The following is a 21,136-nucleotide window of genomic DNA, read 5'->3' on the forward strand; positions in this document are numbered from 1 at the left end:
ATAAAGATATACTTTTTTTCCTCCTTCCAGACAGTAGCTCTTCCTGTAAAGCACATAGATTCTATATCTGCTCAGAAAACTTACACTTACTATGTAAGTGTAAGCCAAATTATATAGGAAGAAATTCTCCAAGAAGTTTCTAGGGTATTTTTACAAATCCTAAAGCTTTAAAAAAATCTGCTAGTATTAGCTCATAAAGTACCTGTAGGCTATTCAGGAGTAGGAAAAAATATGCAATATGAAGTTGAAGACACTGCAACAGAGGTCTTCCTAAAGAACTAGAGAAGTTAGAAAATAATTTTTTAAAAAACTTCCTTGCTCATACTCTCTAGAGTTGTGAAAACATGCAATATTTTTCACTATGACATTTTTTCTTCCTAGGGACTTAGAGAGAAGAATTGCTAGTATATTGTGAGCATCTTCTAACCCCTGCGGTGAGGTGGTGCCTCCTCCCTATCTCAAGACAAATGAGAGTGGATTTTTTTTTTTTTTTAGATGGAGTCTTGCTCTGTGGTCAGGCTGGAGTGCAGTGGCGCCACTTCAGCTCACTGTAACCTCCACCTCCCAGGTTCAAGCAATTCCCCTGCCTCAGCCTCCCGAGTATCTGGGACTACAGATGCGTGCCACCATGCCTGGCTAATTTTTGTATTTTAGTAGAGAGGGCATTTCACCATGTTGGCCAGGATGGTCTCGATCTCCTGACCTCGTGATCCACCGGCCACGGCCTGCCAAAGTGCTGGATTATAGACAAGAGCCACCATGCCCGGCCAAGTGGGACTTTGAAGTGAACCAAGACTGTATTCAGGTCTGAGAAGTTTAAGTGCAAGAGGCCAGAGCCAGTTTCCTTGGACTGCTCTGAGAGCACACTTCTACTTGCTTCCAGGCAATGACATTGATTTTCATGTGTTAATGGGAAATACTGAACAAGGCAGCCAACAGTGAGCCATCTCTAAAAGACCCTTTCCAAGAGGACTGCCAGCCTGGGGTCAGGGTAGCTCCATAGGAAAGGCTAGCAGTTTAGTCTGGCCTGTAGGAGACGGGCTTTAGTGGTGAGGACATAAACAACCAAATGATAGAAGGAACACCGTAAACCACTTTAGGAATTCCAGGAAACTACATGACTCTCAAGAAAATGCCACTAAAGAAAGAGATAGCGTTTGTCATATACTAAGAGCCCATTGCTGCGTTACAATCTTCCAACGCAGAAGTTCTTTCTGACCCTTATTTCTTCCTTTTCTCTTGCCTCAAACTTTAAAGCTTCCATGAAAATCCATGGAATGGGGCAGGAGATCAAGAAAGGAATACTGTGCCTCCCTTTGCTTTACTTATCAGCAGGGGAAAGAGAAATCTTAGACTTGAAAAGTGGTTAAAGATTTGATGGTAACTGACAAGAATTTATGTTATCTGAAAGGAACCAGAAATCATTGAGATCTTCTTGTGATTTCCTTCAAAGTTAGGGAAGAAAAACAATCTATTAAATGCACTGAAAAGGGAAATTGTGAAGAAGAATAAAGTTTCTCCCTGATTACATCCTACAACATCCAATTTTTCAATAAGCTGGTTATATGCAATTTTACAAATTTCATTAACTTCTTCAGTAGGTTATAATTTATTCTATTGGGAATTTTGTTGATTAGATTCATTTGTTATTTATTTAGAATTAGAAATCAGTTCATTTACTAGGAACAATTAGGAAAATTATTCTCAATAATAGTGTCAAGAATAATTGTGAATGACTTTGAAATGCACAGAAAAAGATCATTGGGTGTTTTGTCTAGCTAATCCTTCACTGTCTTGATCTATGTTTCCACTCTAAATTGTAGACAACTGATAGTGATGAAAATCATTTTTCTCATAGGCAATGCAAAATGAATTTTCTCCATTGGAGGTACTATTGATTTCCTTCTCTCACTCAAATAAGTTAGTTTTCCATCTATTAATCAAATTCATTTCAACATTCCTGATAATTTAATATATGTCTCTCTTTCAATTCTCCTTTGAACTGTTTTATAATATCTCATTGGTGCCTTTTTTAATCAACAAATTAAATAAAAGTTTTGATACTTGTTCATTTTATATCTGTATGTTCATTTCATATGTGTATATTATATATTATATGTTTGTAAAAATTATTTGAAATCTTGGAGATTCTATTGAGATGTTCAAGTGAGTTACCCTGGGGCAGAGCAGGTGCCAGGGAAATGCAACTCATAATGCTGGTCTGCTGCTATTTTCTTGCTGCCAGAGGGAAACACAAGTGACAACAGAACTTTAATTATGTTGATTTTGTATTTCTTGTATTTTTACCAATAATTTTGTGCTTTAAGTTTCTATTGTTCTTACTGTGTTCAAGTTATTCTCCATTGGTGACAGCAATGTTTGAAAATTCGGCTTACTGATCTGGTTATTTGGTGATCATTGCTGTTGGATTATAGAATCTGTTTTCTGTCAGGTAAAAGATGACAGGGAATGAGGTTTTTATTCTTTTTTTCATGTTTTTATAAAATTCTCAGCTCAGACATATGGTGCCCATGTGAAGGAAACAAACTCAATCTAATCAGTTATCTGTATTTACCCTTTACCTATGGATGAAGTTAAAAATTTGAAACTATAAGTACTCTATGTATATTTGTGTCTATGTTTCTGTAATTCAGAAAGGACTTTACCTCTGATTGTGTTAGTGTGAAATGTTTTACTCCTTCTAGAGGGTATTAATAACCTACATTATAAAGTATCTTAAATTATAAGCTCTGTTCCAATTGGCTTATGGAGATAAATAAATACGTAAACTAAATGTTCCAAAGTTCCAGAAATAAAAGAAATTAAAAAAATGATTAGTTTAAATGTTCTCAACTTAAAGAAATTTCTTATGGAAAATAAAAATCTTAAGACTTTTTGAAGATACCAAATTCACGTAATTAGAATAAAAATTGACAAATTAGTTGGATAATTTTTGTTTTAAAAAAGCTAGCTGTGTCTCTTCCATGATTAATTTGCGGTAAGTAGAGTAAAAGCATACACAACACTTTATTCTACTTAGGTTTGTTTTCGCAAATTTATACCGGTCTCCTGATCAAATAAGGTGAAATTACCCAGGCATAATGTTTAAAATTAAGAAAAATTTAATCTATTCAAATAAGTTGGATCATTATTTTGTCAACCTATTTATTTCTACAGTAATTATGCTCTGTAGTATGTCAGTTTGAAGATACTTTCTAAGATGTTTAAATAACTTATTGTTTTGTTATTAGATTAATTAAAGGATATTTTTGTATACCTAACAAATTTCCAAGTAAGATAGAAAACCCAAGCATGCATGAAGCATCATTTTAAATTTGTATGCCTTTTAACATAAATTTTCTATTATAAAGAGAGACTATAGCTTTGCATCATGAATGTGTGAAGGAGACCTATGTGGCCTTAGAAAGTTTCATTACATGTTCTCATAACAGTAATGCTGTGTAAGACAAACAGTTCTCCTTTATGCAGCCAGCTGCTTTTGCTGTAAAGTAGAATTGAGTTACTTGGGTTAAAAGATATTGTTAATATAAGGATTTGAAACTATACTAGTAACAGTGGTGTCAGAGAAATACAATTCTGTGTGTGCTTTTATCAAGTGAAAAAGTGAAGGTTTTTTCCTAAATTCGCAGCAATTCTCAGGTTTCTTAATTTCTGGATTTTTATACTCTTGAGCACTGCCCAAATAACTTTGTCTATGTGGCTATCTATATTTACTGTATTGTGAATTTAAACTGACATCTATTAACACTTGTTTATAAATTCATTTGAAGATAGCAATAATAATGTATTGCATTTCAACATGATTATCATCTTAGTAATTTATAGAAATTGTTTTGACCTCATAGACCCCTGAGAGAACTTACTGTCCTAAGGTGAAGTGTCAGTTGGTTCCAGAAAATGATCAAGCATAATGAAGGATAACATTTGGAAGGTTAATTTTAATTGCCCCGGTTTATAATACCTACTTCCAAAAAAAAAAGCTATGAAATATGTTAAAATTTTAGCAACATTCACTCAATTTGTATAAACTTTCGGCCTTCATTTCTAATTAGTGTCTTTAGCAACAATAAAAAAGGTTATTCTTTAACTCAATGCAATCTTCCTGGATAGCAGTGATTCTGTGTTATATCAGATTAATTTTCTGTGCCTTATGCTCAATTTGAAATGCTCTTTATTACAGAGAGAGAGAGAGAGAGAGAGAGAGAGAGAGAGAGAGAGACATCAGAGTTTCCTAACTCACGTAAGAAATGTAGTTCTTTATAATTGTGTTATATTCTATATATTCTATAAACATTCTATATATAAACATATTCTATGTTTCTTTAAAATGCTTTATTGTCACTTTAATTAAATACACATGCCAACTGTGGCTTCTCAGGCACCTGAGTCAGGCACCCTAATCAAGTGCTCAGATCTCCGACAATGCTTTTGATTTTGCCTTTCCAAAACCAGCATTAAAGTTGTAAAGAAAAAATCCACTTAAAATTTTATTTGAGACTTTTCGGATGGATTTTGGAAAATCACACATATTTTATTTTTCTCTTTATATAAAAAGAAACACTAGAAAAAAATAGGCTTGTTTTCTGTGTTACTATTGTAAGAGTTGCATAGAAAATTGTCAGGTCAGAAGATATGCTCAACTTTTTCTAAGTTAAATTTGTACAGGTAAAATGTTATTAAAATAAATATTTCTGAAACTATATGTTTTATGGGAAAACTCTGGAGTTTTGGAGTTTTGTCAATGTGCTTAATTTATATAATATGTATATACCCTAGGGAAGAGCACTGATCAAAACTCTTTAGAGACAGAATGTACTATACTGCAATAGAGAATTTTACTATCTTCCTTCCTGATATACTAATTATAGTAATAAACTAAACACAGCCAGAAATTAATCCTCTTATCATCTGTGGGTAGTTTTGATTTTACTCTTACACTTGCTTGAAGGTTCTGCTACAAGCCAGTCTTTGTATATTCAACAAATAAACATGGTCTCAGAGTTTTGTAGAAAAGTATTGTACCAGACATGTCAAACTACTGACCCTTAAAAATGGACTAATGTGTATAGGTTTCTGACCAAACATCACTTAGATAACTTCCAGACCATACCTGCTGACTGAGGTAGGATTTCCAGGACTCATTTTAGTCTAGTGTAAGTCAGCTGCAGGCAAATGGATGGATAAGCCAGGATCCAGCAGAACAAAAGCTAATCACATAGGACTGAATAAATGCTGAAGGAAATTACCCGGTGGTTGCTTGGAATATTGTTGATGTATTTTTAAGGTTTCATTTTCCAGATATGTAAGGAAGACTCTTTTCTTCTTTCTTAAGCTATTCACAGTCAATAACAATTTAATAAACTCTACTTCTATACATTGAAATATGACCTCTTAAAATGATATCTGATTCTCTCTGACCTTCCAGAATTTATAACATCTTGAGTCTCCTTAATTTTCATTGCAAAAACAAAAAAAAGTAGACTACATAGTTTCTACTGCAATATCTTCTCCTTCTTACAAGCACATAATTGACAAATTGTGCAGTCATAGCCATACTTCAAATATCTTATTTGAGAATGATGCTTACTGAATAAAGTGTAACAAGTTAGTTTTAAATAATAATGTTTAGCTTTCTTGACAGAGCCAAAGCATAAAAGTTCTGTTAGAAAAGCTGGCCTTTTACCTTGTTCATTTGGCTTAGTCTTTTAGTGCTGGGGATAGACCCCAAATCTGGCCATAAACTGGTCCCAAAACTGTCCATAAACAAAATCTCTGCAGCACTGTGAAATTTTGTGATGGCCATGACACCCACGCTGAAGTGGGTGTTGTGTTGATTGGAATGCAGGCAAGGAATACCTGGCTCACCCAGGGTGGAAAACCGCTTAAAGGCATTCCTGAACCACAAACAATAGCATGAGTGATCTGTGCCTTAAGGACATGTTCCTGCTGCAGATAACTAGCCAGAGCCCATCCTTTTGTTTTGGCCCATCCCTTTGTTTCCCATAAGGAATACTTTTAGTTAATATATAATCTATAGAAACAATGTTTATCACTGGCTTGCTGTCAATAAATACGTGGGTAAATCTCTCTTCAAAGACCTCAGCTCTGAAGACTGTGAGTCCCTGATTTCCCACTTCACATGCTATATTTCTCTGTGTGTGTCTTGAATTCCTCTAGCACCACTGGGTTAGGGTCTCCCTGACCGAGCTGGTCTCCACATTTTAGATTGTAAGAAAGAGAAATTCCTTCTAGTGCAAGAGCTTTGAGAAATGTTGGGGACCTCAGGAAGAAAAGAATTTACTCAGATTTACAGGCACTGCAGTTGAAATCTGGCAGAGAACACTTCTTGGTTTTGTTTTGTTATCCTCCCAATAGCAAATAGAGACCTTTAAAAGCATAAACCAAAATTCCTTATGAAGACATTCATAAAGAAGTGAATTTTGTGGCTTACACAAAAGATAAAATATCTAGGAATATACCTAACCAAGGAGGTGAAAAATCTCTATGAGAACTACAAAACATTGCCCAAAGAAATCATAGAAGACACAAACAAATGGAAAAATCATTCCATCCTCACGGGTAGGAAGATTCAATATCATTAAAATATCAGTAGTGCCCAAAGCAATCTACAGATTCAACAACACTATTTCTATCAAATTACCAATGTCATTTTTCATAGAATTAGGAAAAAAAACCTAAATTTCATATGGAACCAAAAAGAGCCCACATAACCAAGGCAATCCTAAGCAGAATGAACAAAGTTGAAAGCATCACATTACCTGACTTCAAACTATACTGCAAGGCTACAGCAACCAAAACAACATGGTACTGGTACAAAAGATAGACACACAGACCAATGGAACAGAGACCTTTGAAATAAAGCCACACAGCTGCAACTAACTCATCTTTGACAAAGTTGACAAAAATAAACAATAGGGAAAGGACATCCTATTCAATAAATGGTGCTGGGAAAACTGGCTAACCATGTGCAAAAGAATAAAACTGGGCCCCTATCTCTCACCATTTATAAAAATTAATTCAAGATGGATTAAAGGCTTAAATGTAAAACATCAAACTGTAAAAAAGTCCAGAAGAAAATCTAGGAAATACTCTTTTAAACGCTGGCCTAGGCAAAGGAATTACCATGAAGACCCCAGAAACAAATGCAACAAAATAAAAAATAGACAAATGGGACTTAATTAAAGAGTTTTTGCACAGCAAAAGAAACTCTCAATAGAGTGAACAGACAACCTACAGAGAAGGAGAAAATATTTGCAAACTGTGCATCTGGCAAAGGACTAATATCCAGAATTAATAAGGAACTTAAACAAATCAACAAGAAAAAAGTCAAACAACCCCATTAAAAAGTGGACAAAGGACATAATCAGACTCTTTTCAAAGGAAGATATACAGGCAGCCAACAAACATGAACAAATTCTCAATATCACTCATCATCAGGGAGATGCAAATCAAAACCACAATGAGATAGCATCTCAGGCCAGTCAGAATGACTACTATTAAAAAGTCAAAAAGTAACACATGTTGGCAAAGTTGCAGAGAAAAGGGAATGCTTATACACTGTTGGTGGGAATGTAAATGAGTTTCGCTTCTGTGGAAAGCAGTTTGGAGATTTCTCATGGGACTAAAAATAGAACTACCATTCAACCCAACAATCTCATGACCCAGTATATACCCAAAGGAAAATAAATACTTCTACCAAAACTACACATGACCTTTTATGTTAATTGCAGTGCTATTTATAATAGCAAAGGCATGGAATCAACCTAGGTCATCAACAGTGAGCCGGGTAAAGAAAATGTGGTACATAAATATCATAGAATACTATGCAACCATAAACAAGAATGGGATCATGTGTTTTGCAGGAACATGGATGGAGTTGAAGGGCATTATCCTTAATAAACTAACACAGAAGCAGAAAACCAAGATAACACATGTTCTCACTTATAAGTGGGAGCTAAATCTTGAGTTCACATAGACATAAAGATGGGAATACTAGGCACTGGGAACTCCAAATGGCTGGAGTAAGGGAGGGGCCAAAGGTTGCAAAACTTTCTACTGGTAACTATGTCCACTATCTGGGTAATAGGATCAACAGAAGCCCAAACTTCAGCACCAAGAAATATACCCTTATAACAAATCTGCATGTGTACCCCCTGAATCTAAAATAAAAATGAAAATTAAAAAAATAATTTTATGGCTTTGTAGGTTTTTAAATATTCTGTGATATTTGATTTCCAAAAGAACACATAAGGAGAACTACAGGGTTAATTAAAACTCTTGCTGAACCTACATAAACAACCAGGCCAAACCTAACCAAACTAGTCAATTCTTTGTAATTATTAATTACAAAGTCTTTCTTTGTTATTATGATATGAAAATAAGTTGGGAGGACTGTCAGAAAAATAAATGTGAATGGACAAATTGAAATGCAAGGCTACAGCAACCAAAATTATTCCTGGGTAGCCTTTTCTGCAAATACATCAGAATTATCTCTGTTTTTCATTTACCTTGAGCTATTTTACACATTTTTTTTTTTTTTTTTGACAGAGTCTCACTCTGTCACCCAGGGTGGAGTGCAATGGCATGATCTTGGCTCACTGCAACCTCTGTCTCCTAGGTTCAAGCAATTCTCCTGCCTTAGCCTCCAGAGTAGCTGGGATAACAGGTGCGTGCCACCATGCCCAGCTAATTTTTTGTATTTTTAGTAGAGACTGGGTTTCCCCATGCTGGCCAGGCTGGTCTCGAACTCCTGACCTCGTGATCTGCCTGCCTCAGCCTCCCAAAGTGTTGGGATTACAGGCATGAGTCACCGTGCCTGGCCTTTACACCATTTAAGTAGTAGGTACTGACAATGGTGAAAGTAATTCTTATCCATATACAGATAATGCATTTTGACAGGTGGAGGTGCAATTAATTTTCATTTACCCTGTAGAAGAAGCCAGTTTATTATCTATTATATTGAGCACAATAATTTCATCATTCCTGTTTATGTATGTATGTTTGCTTTTAGAATAATCTGTTGAACAGATATAACATCTTACATGTTCTCTCATTGATTAATGAGTTAAATTACATATTTTAAATGTGTTTATATTATATTTAGATGAGAGTTGTGATTTTACCTTTTTAGAAATATAATACTATGTGTGTGTGTATGTGTGTAATATCAATTTGCATTTCAAGCCCTTTATTATTTTTTTCTACCTTTACTGTGTAACAGGTGCTATTCAAGTAGATTTACAAGTCTTTTTGATTCTAAGAACAGCTCTGCAATGGAGGTACTATTAAGCTCATTTTCCATCTAAGGAAATAAACTTGCAAGATATTAAGTGGTGAAATTATAATTTAAACTTGATTTTTTCCAATGCCTGTAACTTTAGCAAAAGGTTAACTTTTCAAAATATTTCATGAAAAGTCAAAATGCAACTGGTGGATACTACCATTTACTGCAATATAATAGAATGTGACATAATTGTTTGGATAATCAAATCAGGAACTAAGCTATAAGAAAACATTATTTCAGGAAAATTCTCAGAGAGATGAAGGAAATTGGCATCTAAAGTGCACATTCTGTTGACAATAAAAAACATAAATACACTGGAAAATTTGCCAGTATATCATTCATGGTATAGTTCTATAAAATTGGCTAGCTTCCTAACTTCCAACCTTCCAGCAAGCCTATTAACCTTAGCTAGTATTGTTTTGAACAACTTTCAGAATCATCTGCTTTATCACCAAAAGCAAGGAATTGCTTGTTCTATTTTTATGTTGTTTTCAGTTTTTTTTTTTTTTAAATAGAATGCTTGATGGAACTGCTTTTTCTTGCATACCTCAGCAATATGACTTGCCTGTACTTAGATATGAGGTAACATTTTGAATGTCTTGCTGTAAAATATTTCTCTCCATGTAAATTGCAATGCCTTTGCATTTTGCTTCCTTTTACAAACTTTCTCTAGTCTATAAACATAGGTGTTCTATAATTATTTTTGTAAGAACAATAAAATGTTTCTCTCCCTTGTCCCAGAATTCTATTTGGAAATGTCTGCTTGCTTTCAAACGTTCACCAATTTTGACTTCCCTCTAAATTGAAAAGTCCAAAAGAAAAACTTCACTTGTGCTTGTGACAGTACTAGATAGTCTATGTCTTAATTGATTATCTTATCCTTCATGATTAAGTTTTGGTAAGCCACAGAGAACCTGCCTTCCCCTGTCCATTTCTATATGTCCAACAATATTAGAGAATCCCCTTGGGTGAGTAATCGCATGGCCTTTAATCTTTCACCTAACCAGTGAATACTTTATAAAGTTATGTATACTGAGTGAGCCCCTTCTGAGCACAGAGCAAATTTCATTTTTCTCTCTTCTTTTTCTCTTTTTTATGTTTAAATTTTTCTTCATAATTCTGACACTTATTATCAATGATATCCCAGACACACCCACTACACTCATGCAGTTGGAGTGAGTGGATATCTCCACTCCTGATATCACCAGGATTAACTACTCTGCACCTTCAACAGACTTGTCTGACTCCTCTACTTGAATATTTCTTTGGAAAAAATATGTTAATGCTTTCACGATTCTTAGATATTTAGCTTCTTGCTCTGCCTCTAATGTGGTTTTCTTGTATGGATGTTTTTTGGTTGATTGCCTTACTCATTAACCCCATGTTTAATTCTTTTGTCTATGTTTATTTCATTCTCTACTGTCTCCTTTATACCACTCATACATCCAAGTACTGGATTTTAAACTGATCATTTCAAGCGATCTCAGCCTCTTTTTATCCTGGGCTTTCCATTGCGTCAGTATTACTCTAACGTTATATATAAATTGTTACTCAAAATTAGCAAGTCAAGGCTAATTTTATTAACTTCTCTAAGAAACATAACATTTGAACAATTCTTAATTCAACATCATTCTACCTTACTATCAATCTTTATTCAAAAGTGGCATAGGTAGAAAGCAACTGTATGGCTACTTTGACTCACCATCTCATTGGCTTCTCATGTGTTCATACTACCATTAAAGTCTGCTTATACCCTCTTAAATAAGCATCTTGGTTTCTTCTTCCTTTTCTGTTTAAACAGCTACTACTTACATTGAAACCTTCATAATATGCATCAGGCAAATAGGTAAACACTGATCTTTACATTTCATATTCTTACCGTAATATAATAAAGCTATGCCTTGGAATTTCTTAAACAAACTTTATTCCCCGCCCCATTTCTATTGCATTACGTCAGGATTCTTAACTCATTAATTAAAACCCCTCCACTTTTCAATATCCATTTCCAGATTCAGCTATTTAAAATCTTTCAACATTTCTCACAAATGGCTCCTTAGGTTGTTAACTGTATTTTTAAATACATTTGGATGGACATTAATTGTATTTTATATACTCTGTGATCATTACATTGCTCAGACAAGTCTAGCATGTTTTCTGTTAGCCACGTAGATAAGAGTTCTAATATTTAAAATCAAATAATGCAATTAAATGGGGAACAGTTTTTCTTCGAATATATGGTCTAGTATTAAAACAATGTTTGGGTAAATTACTTTGGAATTTGACATCCACATTTGAATTCAGAACCATTAAAAATCTCTTTATCTTTTCTGACCAACCCTGGAACTAAATGTGGCGTTTTCATTCTATCCAGTATTGAAAACATGTGATTGATCATATTTTTCTCTCTTCATTCATTCTCTCATTTGTTCATCCACTCATTCATTAGCCATTTTATGAGCATCAACTTTGTATCAAACCCTTGTGAATGCACATATATACTTATATATGCATATATATACCCATATATGTATATACACACATACACACACCCCTATATACATATATAAACAAGATGTCACTGTATTTTAAATGCTTACATCCAATTGGGCAAGAAAACAAATACAATATTAAAATGCAATGTGGTAAATATCACAATTATGGTATGGCAAAAATGCTATGAAAGAACAATCTCTGAAGTATTTGAATGTTACAAGGGAGAAGAGAGGATTCAATTTTGTGGAAAGAGAGACAGCACAAAGTCTTCTAGGCAGAGGCACAAAGTATTCTCTTGTGAAATGGCAGGTGGCTCTAGGAAAGCAGTGTGAGGTAAGGCATGAGGCAGAGTTTGCTTGTGATTTTAAATGAAATAATTGCTTTCCCCTGCTTTCTGTCTTTGTTTCTACCAGTATTTCATAAGAACTTTCTTTTGTCGCCCCCACAGTTTGCAAAACTCTTTTGAAAGGGTTTAGGACCAGTACTAATCTAGTGCTTTGTTTTAATGAAATGAAAATAACTGTTAAAACTCAATTTGCAAGTGCCATGGTAACTGTGTAGTCAAATTTATTTTCTTATTCTCCATAGACACAACATCTGAGCTAGCCTGTCACAGTAGCCTCTATTTAATAAATGGAATAGTCATGAAGTAAATTAATGAATGTCTCAGCATGTACATTTTTACACCTTTATCTAGGCTTTCACATGGACAGCTCTCACTGGTTTGGCTCAGATTCACTTCAGTTCATATACTCAAGAATACATTTATCAGGCACCAGACAGTGAGGCTCTTTTAGACGGTCAATATACTGCAGGAGAGAAGCTGAAGAGTGAAATTCTAATTATTCTTGACATAGGGCATTCTAAGAGTGTCTCATGCCAAAATAATGAAAGTTATCTTTTTTCAGGAAATTGAAAGACGATGCAAGAAGTGTCTTCAGGTTTCCACGGAAATGGAATTAAATGAGAAACATGTGGCACTTTCTGATGGATACAGATCATCCTGAAATCACTTCACATCTGCTGGCTAAATAGAGAAATAACTATAAATCTTTTCAAAAACAAAGGAGAGAAAAATGTAGGAAATACATCAAGCAATACTTTTATGGCAGCATTAGTATGACTCTATAAAGAAGGTTATTTATAATGGTGGAATTGTTTGTCACACAGCATATGAAAAAAGGAAATTCAAATTATATAGATGGGTTACAGTGTTAAACATGATCTTGTAAACTCTAGATATGTCACCTTCCTAGATGCAAACCTTATTTTTAATTTTTAGTAATATTTTAACAAATTAGAGATGTATGCATATTCAGCATGGTTTACATTCAGATCATTCGGATATTTTCTAAACAATCCTCAGTAGAAATTTAAACAAGTTTATCTTGTTCTCATACATGTGTTTATGCACAAAGGGTTATTTTGAAATATTGTTAACGGTGAATAAATGTATGCTATGGAATAAATTCTTTACAGCTGTGGACCTACTTCATGAAAAATGTGTATAAAGCACACAGAATTCAGACTTCTTCCTTTCAAAAATAAAGTCTCTGGTTCATACTTCTCCCCATCATGCTCCATTTCCAATTATGCACCATTTAACTATTCACATGCAATTATATAAGAATGTTTATGTTTAAGCTTAGCAACAATAAATTTTTCATCACTTCAAGAAACAATATATGTATCCATGAGTGTTAAAAAGACAATATTTTATCAATCTATAACTAGTCTCATGTTTCAAGTGCAAAGGCAAACTATATTATCACAATATAAATATTTTCATGTGAAAATATAAGAATAAACTCTCATGCATATTCATGTAAAACAAAACAAGTATATGGCTACAAAATGTCCTGTGTTGGCAATATTTTCGTCATAATCTGCATTCCTGTTTCTCTTAACCAATCTTCTCTCATTGATAGAAAAGAACTATCAATATTTTAATAAGATTAAGTTAGAAAGGAAAGTGTAACAGTGCTTATTTTATTCCACTCAGACTCCACTACAGACCTGGAAGTGGTCGTGCCTGTGGAGGCAGAAGGGCTGTGGGGAGTTTTCATTCAGCAGCCTAGTCTGGTAAGCTAATGAATACAAATTTGACTCTTTGCTCTCTCCTTCATGTCTTCATATACTTCCCCAATGGTATCAGCTGCAAAAAAATGAAGACTGAATCAGACTGAGACGTAAGCAAGGATTGCACTCTGAGTTAGGCAGCTGTCAAAAATAATGTGATTCCTTATGTAATATTAGAGAATAGGTAGAGACACATACATAGTTGTATTTTATTATTTGATTTCACCATTAAAGTACAGTTCTGTCTGCCATACATTTTTCCATACTAGAGAGTAACCTCTATTAAATACTAGGTTCTAAATTCTGCCTGCTATGAATTTTTAACCAAAGAAAAGAAAGCCATTTCAATAAACTGCTATACAAGATACTAAAATTTAATGATATAATTTAAGTGTTATAATTTTTTGAAAGGACGTTAGAGGTCAGAGTTAAACGTCTTCATTTGCAGATGCAGAGGCAGTTGAACAATACGTTTTAACGGCTTGTTCAAGGTAATTTTTAGCTTTTATTGGACATAAATTGCATGTTTTATTTAGGTTCAAAATTCTTGTATGTCTAATGGTGCTTCTCAAAAATTTTCCATTACAATATAAGATGATGCCTGTATTGAGTGGGGAATATATAATGGGGAGGTCATTCTACCCCCACAAATAAATAACAGAGTGGTAATTAGGAGATGTAACTGAAAGATGAATCTAGTTCAGAAATGCCCCCATCCCTCCTCACAGTTCAGAATAAAGGAACTTTCTGTGAGAATTCTGTTCTAAACTAGGGTTTTAACTGTAACATGTTAATTTGCAACATGTTAATTTGCGGCATGTTAATTTAGGGTACTGTAAAAGAGAGAGAGAGTAGAAAGAGAGAGGGAAAGGAAGAGAGAGAAAGAGAGAGAGATAGGGAGGCAAATAGCTTGTAAAAGAAGGGGCAGATAAAGGGACAGAAGTACAATTGCAAGCTGACTAGGCACGACTTTCTATGCAATGCAATTGGCACTGCAGAATCAACTTCCTCCTGCCTGCCTCATTCAACAGTGCACAGGTTCACTGCCTGTCCATTTCATAGTAAGAAGATAAATAGCGGACATTTAGTTTTTTGGTTAAGTCTTGATGACCTTTTTAAGAATGAGCTTAATTACTTTGATGGGAAAAGTCAAAGATTTAAAAACAGGCATGAGAAATTCACAGAAAGATGTGATTAAAAAAAAAAAAACACCTCATGGTACAGTGGTATGCAAGGAAGAATTTCTTACCACTTTCTCGTATTTAAATCTGGCTTCTTGTTTCAGAGTTACGACAAGTTTAGTCAGAGCGGCGGTGGATGGAACAGAGGTCATTTTATCAGGCGTGAGTGGTATGGAAATTCTGTCCCACTTCCCACATCCCACAAAGTAGTGACTTAAACACATTTGAGTTTGAACAGAGGGGTGCATAGGCTAGAGCAGAGAAAGCAAACTATTATGATCACTCTAATTCACTGAATATCAATGTTTCTTTACCATCTTGCCTCACTGTCCACTTTTCTACATATTGTCTAGTTACATTCTTTGATTTTTTTTTTTAATTGCCAAAGTTACTTTCTGATCTGTGGTCAAATCTTTTCTTTTAGTTGTTAGAAACCCTCTGAGTGTGGAGGATAATACATAATAAGACAGCTACATTTATGAAACTGTGGATGATATGTCTGAGCATCACAGATTTTTGGCAACATATAGATATTGATTAGATTTTAACATTCTATTTTATTCCCTTTCCTTGGGATTTTGTTTCCAATCTGCCAGGGAAGGGAAGTTAAATTATTTTACTGCAGAATTTCAATATATAAAAAGGTCACTATTTCATAGCTACTCCTTAGGTAAAGATAGGGGCTTAAAGAAGAACAAATATTATCTCTATATATGGTCACAACAAAGATTCTAAATATATTTAGCATGATAAATTAGGTACTTCCAATGCAAGCTGAAAAGGTCTACAGTCATAAACCATATGACATTTTGGTCAAAGACAGATCGCATATATGAAGGTGGTCCTATAAGATTATAATATGATGATGGTCTCATAAAATTATAATACCATATTTTTACTGTACATTTTTTGTATTTAGATACATACACTTACCATTGTGTGACCATTGTCTACAATGTTCAGTAGTAATATATTGCCCAGGTTTGTAACCTAGGAGCAATAGACTATACCATGTAGCCTAGTTGTGTGGCAAGCTTCACCATCTGGGTTTGTCTAAGTATGCTGTATGATGCTTGCACCATGATAAAATTCCCTAATGATTTATTTCTCAGAATGTATCCCCACTGTTAATCGATGCATGGATTGCAGTTTTTAGAATCTCTATTCTGGGCCATTAATCATATATTTAGGGATTAACAATATATATTTTTAAGACATCTGTTACTTCCTGTCTGTTAACTAAGAAAGGGTTGAACTTGAAAGAAGGGAATTAGTACTTATTTAGCACCTATTTTGTACCAGGTACTATATTCTATATATATTTTTTTCATTTAATACAGTATCTTATGAAGTATGTGTTCTTCATTTTTTAGGCAAAAAGTCTCAGAAGTTAAGGAAATTTAACATATATTGAAGTTTAACATATATTGAATATAAAGTGTTTTCTTTTTTTGAGACTTCAAGGGTTTTTTCTTTACCATTTATGACTTATGTCACTGGATCCTATCTGGTATATAAAGTTGTAATGGGAGAAGTGCGTTTCTGACTTACTCTTTAGATGCTGCCCTACAGTTCACTGAAAACGATCTCAGAGAATGAGGGAGAATAATTTCTCGGCCAGTCCTTCTGTAATATGGAAAAATGCAGCTTGAGAAGATGGTCTCAGATTTAACCAATTGCACAATCAATGATCTCTATGCAATCAGAGAGCACAGGAGAGGCCGGGGCACAGCTGAATTCCTCTGAATTCTCTTCAAGTCTGTTCAACTCCGCAGGAGCTGCCTTCCACTAGAGACCCATCTTTTCTTTCCTGGCATCTTATGATGGCCTCTTTACTGGGCTTCCTATAGCTTTTATAACTATATTTGTGCTCCTTTCATACAATCTTCATATAGCCAAAATGATATTCCCCAAACTCATATTCAGTCATCTTACACAACTACTTTTTAACCTTTTAGTGGTTTTTTACTCTCATTAAGATGAAGTTCAACATTCTTAAACTGTTCTTTAAGCCCTTGTGTTATCTGACTCCTTTGATCTGGGCATTAGAGTATAGTTTTCTGGAGAAACGTGAATGGGTTGTGGATATTGCCAGACGGTTGTGCATGTATACATATCTAAAACATATTTTTATATCTAAACATTTTTATATCTAAACATATATTTAGATATAAATATATCAGAATCTATAATTACTAATAGGTTTCTATGAGGTTGTTTTCTGTTGCTGCTGTTGTTTTAGAAGTGGGGTCTTGCTCTGTCACCCAGATTGGAGTGAAGTGGTGTAATCATAGCTCACATAGCCTGGAATTCCTAGGCTTAAGGAATCCTCCCACCTCAGCCTCCCAAGTAACTGGGACTACAGGCATGTGTCACCATACCCAGCTAATTATTGTTTTATTTTTGTAGATATTGGGTCTTGTTACATGTTCAGGCTGCTCTATAACTCCTGGCCTAAAGTGACCCTCCCACCTCAGCCTCCGAAAGGGCTGGGATTACAGGCTTCAGTCACTGGGTCTAGTCTCCCATGAGCTTTTTCCTTATACAGAAGATAAAATAAGGAACCTTATCGTAAGAAATCATTAGGAACCCCTTTACAGATTTTGATGAATCTTAGGTAATGCCTGAATTTCTCTCTCTTGTCTTTCAAAAAATATCTGAGGTCAGTCTGAAGCTAGGATATTGTTTGCGTTAGCCCACCTTAGAGCATTCCTTGGAAGCCATTTTTATAAGACGGTGTCTGAGTAAAAATTATTCAACTATGAAACATAAAGGAGAAATATGGAGCATACAATATAGCCAGTTTTTATGATAAAACTAGGTGTCAGAGGGGAGACAATTCCCAAGGCCATGCAAGGGTTAAAAGAGAGCTAGTCACTGTGATTCCAATTCATTGCTTTTCAACCACTCCGTAATCACTTGCTTTCTAAATTTCAGAAAACATTTTAAAATAAGGATTATCCTTTATTATATTTGTTCTGTCAGCCTACTACATTGCATTCGAGGATAAAAAGTCAGTTTCTGTGCAAATAAGCAAAGTCTCTGTGCCAGGTACTTTGGACAAATGATTAATAGGGTCAAATTTTAATAGGTGCATGAAGTCCTACATTGCTATACTATTGCTTAAAAATCACACACATATTTATTTATTTTAAATATGAACAAAAGGAGCTAAAAATCAAATCAGATATAAGCAGGTGAAACCACTCCAAGTACACTGGAAAATTTGTTGAGAAATGTGATGTATTTAGTAAATTGAAACATACTTAATGAACTGTAATGATACAAGTTCTTTTTGTATGTTTTGAAAGTGGAATGTCATAACTTCTTATCAGAGAAAAAATCAATATCTATTTTAATAAAAAAACAGGATAGATGATTATATTAACATGCTTTTCATGTTCCTGTTACACGTAGAAAGGAAAGTTTAAAATCAAGAAAACATAGACTTAAAAAAAAATGACTGTGTGGGACTAACTGCTTTGTTTCACTTTTTGAACTGTTTCTCAGTTCATGGTCTGCTTGTATCTCTCTGCTAATATACTTTGAATAGGGAGAATTCTTTTCAGTGATTGGCATGACTTTGATTCAGCACAACAAGGACAAGCTAGTTTGGATAGATACATATACATTTTTTTTTTTTTTTCCTGTATGGTAAGATCATAGTTTCACTTGTAATGTGTAGTTTCTGCCTCTCTCAGTTAAAGCAACACAATTGAAATATGCTTTGTTGTTTTAAATAACAGCTTGGGCAGAATATGTACCTGCCATCAAACACAGGAAATAGATTTGACACAATCTTTTACACTGGTCAATTATAAAAATGAGGAATTTATACTTTGAGCCACCACATCATCCAAAAGTAAATCACTCTTTTATAACTACTCCTACTCTTTCTAGTAACTCATAGATGAAATTCGTAGTAGTTCTGTGGAGTCAAAAGTCACATGATTGAATGATCTCTCTGCTATTAAACAACTAAATAATGTGCTATGTTGCATAAATTAGATAATTTACTTGAAAATATTTTATACATAGAAAAGATGTATTGTGGTAATTATTTGAGAAACTTAGAGGATAATTTATTACATTTCTCTTTTACAAGGAAGTGTTTTGGTTAAAGATTATAAGGTGTCATTAAACAGTAATGGAAGGATATTTTCATTTTAACTGAATAAACAACCTGCAACACTCAATCATTGCATGCACAACTGACTCATCTCACAGTGGACTTGATGTAAGTGTGAAATATTACACTGTAATTTTAAACCACTGAAGATTATGTTTTACAGTCACATAACTTAAATTATGTTTTCCTATATATTATACAAGAATTTTTTTTTTTTTTTTTTTTTTTTTTTTTTTTTTGAGACGGAGTCTCATGCTGTTGCCCAGGCTGGAGTGCAGTGGCGCAATCTCGGCTCACTGCAAGCTCCGCCTCCTGGGTTCACGCCGTTCTCCTGCCTCAGCCTCCTGAGTAGCTAGGACTACAGGCGCCCGCCACCGCACCCGGCTAATTTTTTGTATTTTTAGTAGAGACGGGGTTTCACTGTGGTCTCGATCTCCTGACCTTGTGATCCGCCCGTCTCGGCCTCCCAAAGTGCTGGGATTACAGGCTTGAGCCACCGCGCCCGGCCAACAAGAAATTTTTAAACAAATTTTACAAAACACAGTATAAATGAAAATATTGATAAATATGGTAATATTAAAATAAGCCACTATCAAATACAAACATAAATGACATAAATGCTTCTTAGAGACAATAGGAATTATAAAAATATAAAACTAAGTGATTCAGACCTCAAATGTATATAGATATTACAAAGCAATAAGAACAACAACAACAAAAAAAACTAATAGGAGAACTGTTAAAATGTATCAACAGGCAAGTCAGAGAAGAAATCATAGTAGCCAAGATGTTTTTGAAAAAAAAATGGCATACAAAAATTCAAATTCAAAGGAAATATCATATTTTTAACTTTTATATTGAAAATAAATGTTAACATTCTAAAAATATTAAGTGTTATCAAGGATGTAGAGCAAAGAAAACCCAGATTCTGTGCTGGTGGGAATATAAACTAGGTAATTTTGGAACGTAATTACACAAATTTAGTAAAGTTGAAGATGTACATATTCTAAAACTAACTGCTTACATTCTAAGTTTATTTCCTCAGACATCTTTTACTTGTGTAAAATCATTCATTAGGACATTAGTTATAAGAGTGAAGTTTTTTTTTATCTAAAGGAGAGTGTTAATTTACTTGTATATTTTTACAAATGATGCTATTTAGTTGATAAAATATTTGAAGTAGAATTCATGTATAAACAAAGAAATTTCACATAAAAATGTGAAGTAAGACAACTGTAGAATGGGAATCTCAATATTATATTTTAAAATATAAAAGTATGCAAACTGGTTAGTATGTACTAAGTATGAACTCATATGTATGGAAAAACACTATGAAATGTTTGGAATAAAAATCACTATAATTTAGGATAGTAATTCTGTGCTAGACAAAGGGAAAAAAGAGGTGACTAAGATCAATGTATTAGTCTGTTCTTGTATTGCTGTAAATAAATACCCACAAGTAGGTAGTTTATAAAGAAAAGAGGGTTTAAATTGGCTCACAGTTCTGCAGGCTGTACAAGCAGCTCAGGAAACTTACGACTATGGTGGAAGGGGAAGGGGAAGCAGGGACGTCTTAACATGTCTGGAGCAGGAGCCAGAGAGAGCGAGCAAGGAGGTGCAACACACTTTTAAATGACCAGATCTTGGGAGAATCACTCTCATTGTCACAAGCAAGGGGGATGATGCTAAACCATTCAGGAGAATCACCCCCATGATCCAGTCACCTTCCACCAGACTCTACCTCCAACATTGGGGATTACAATTGAACATGAAATCTGGGTGGAAACACAGATCTAAACCATATCAATCAAGAAAGGAGAATTCAGAATTTTAATTATATCTGTAATGTTTGTATTTAAGAAATAGTAATGAGACTTTAGCTTCCAGAATTGGTGCACTAGTAAATCTGAATCAACAATCCTACTAAAA

General features: G+C 34.3%; 1 long non-coding RNA gene across 2 annotated transcripts in view; it reads left to right on the plus strand.

Moving 5' to 3' along the window:
• LOC105493245 (uncharacterized) overlaps window positions 1–21,136 on the plus strand; it is a 94,509-nt gene that overhangs the window by 54,693 nt on the left and 18,680 nt on the right. Inside the window, exons 3-6 of one of the 2 annotated variants that reach the window (XR_011620963.1) lie at window positions 12,727–12,896; window positions 13,821–13,900; window positions 14,346–14,388; window positions 15,183–15,247. This is a non-coding gene — a long non-coding RNA (uncharacterized lncRNA). The remainder of the gene's footprint in view (window positions 1–12,726; window positions 12,897–13,820; window positions 13,901–14,345; window positions 14,389–15,182; window positions 15,248–21,136) is intronic. The other variant, XR_011620964.1, reaches the window with a different exon arrangement.

The sequence above is a fragment of the Macaca nemestrina genome, chromosome 3, assembly GCF_043159975.1.
Source record: "Macaca nemestrina isolate mMacNem1 chromosome 3, mMacNem.hap1, whole genome shotgun sequence".
NCBI lineage: Eukaryota > Metazoa > Chordata > Mammalia > Primates > Cercopithecidae > Macaca > Macaca nemestrina.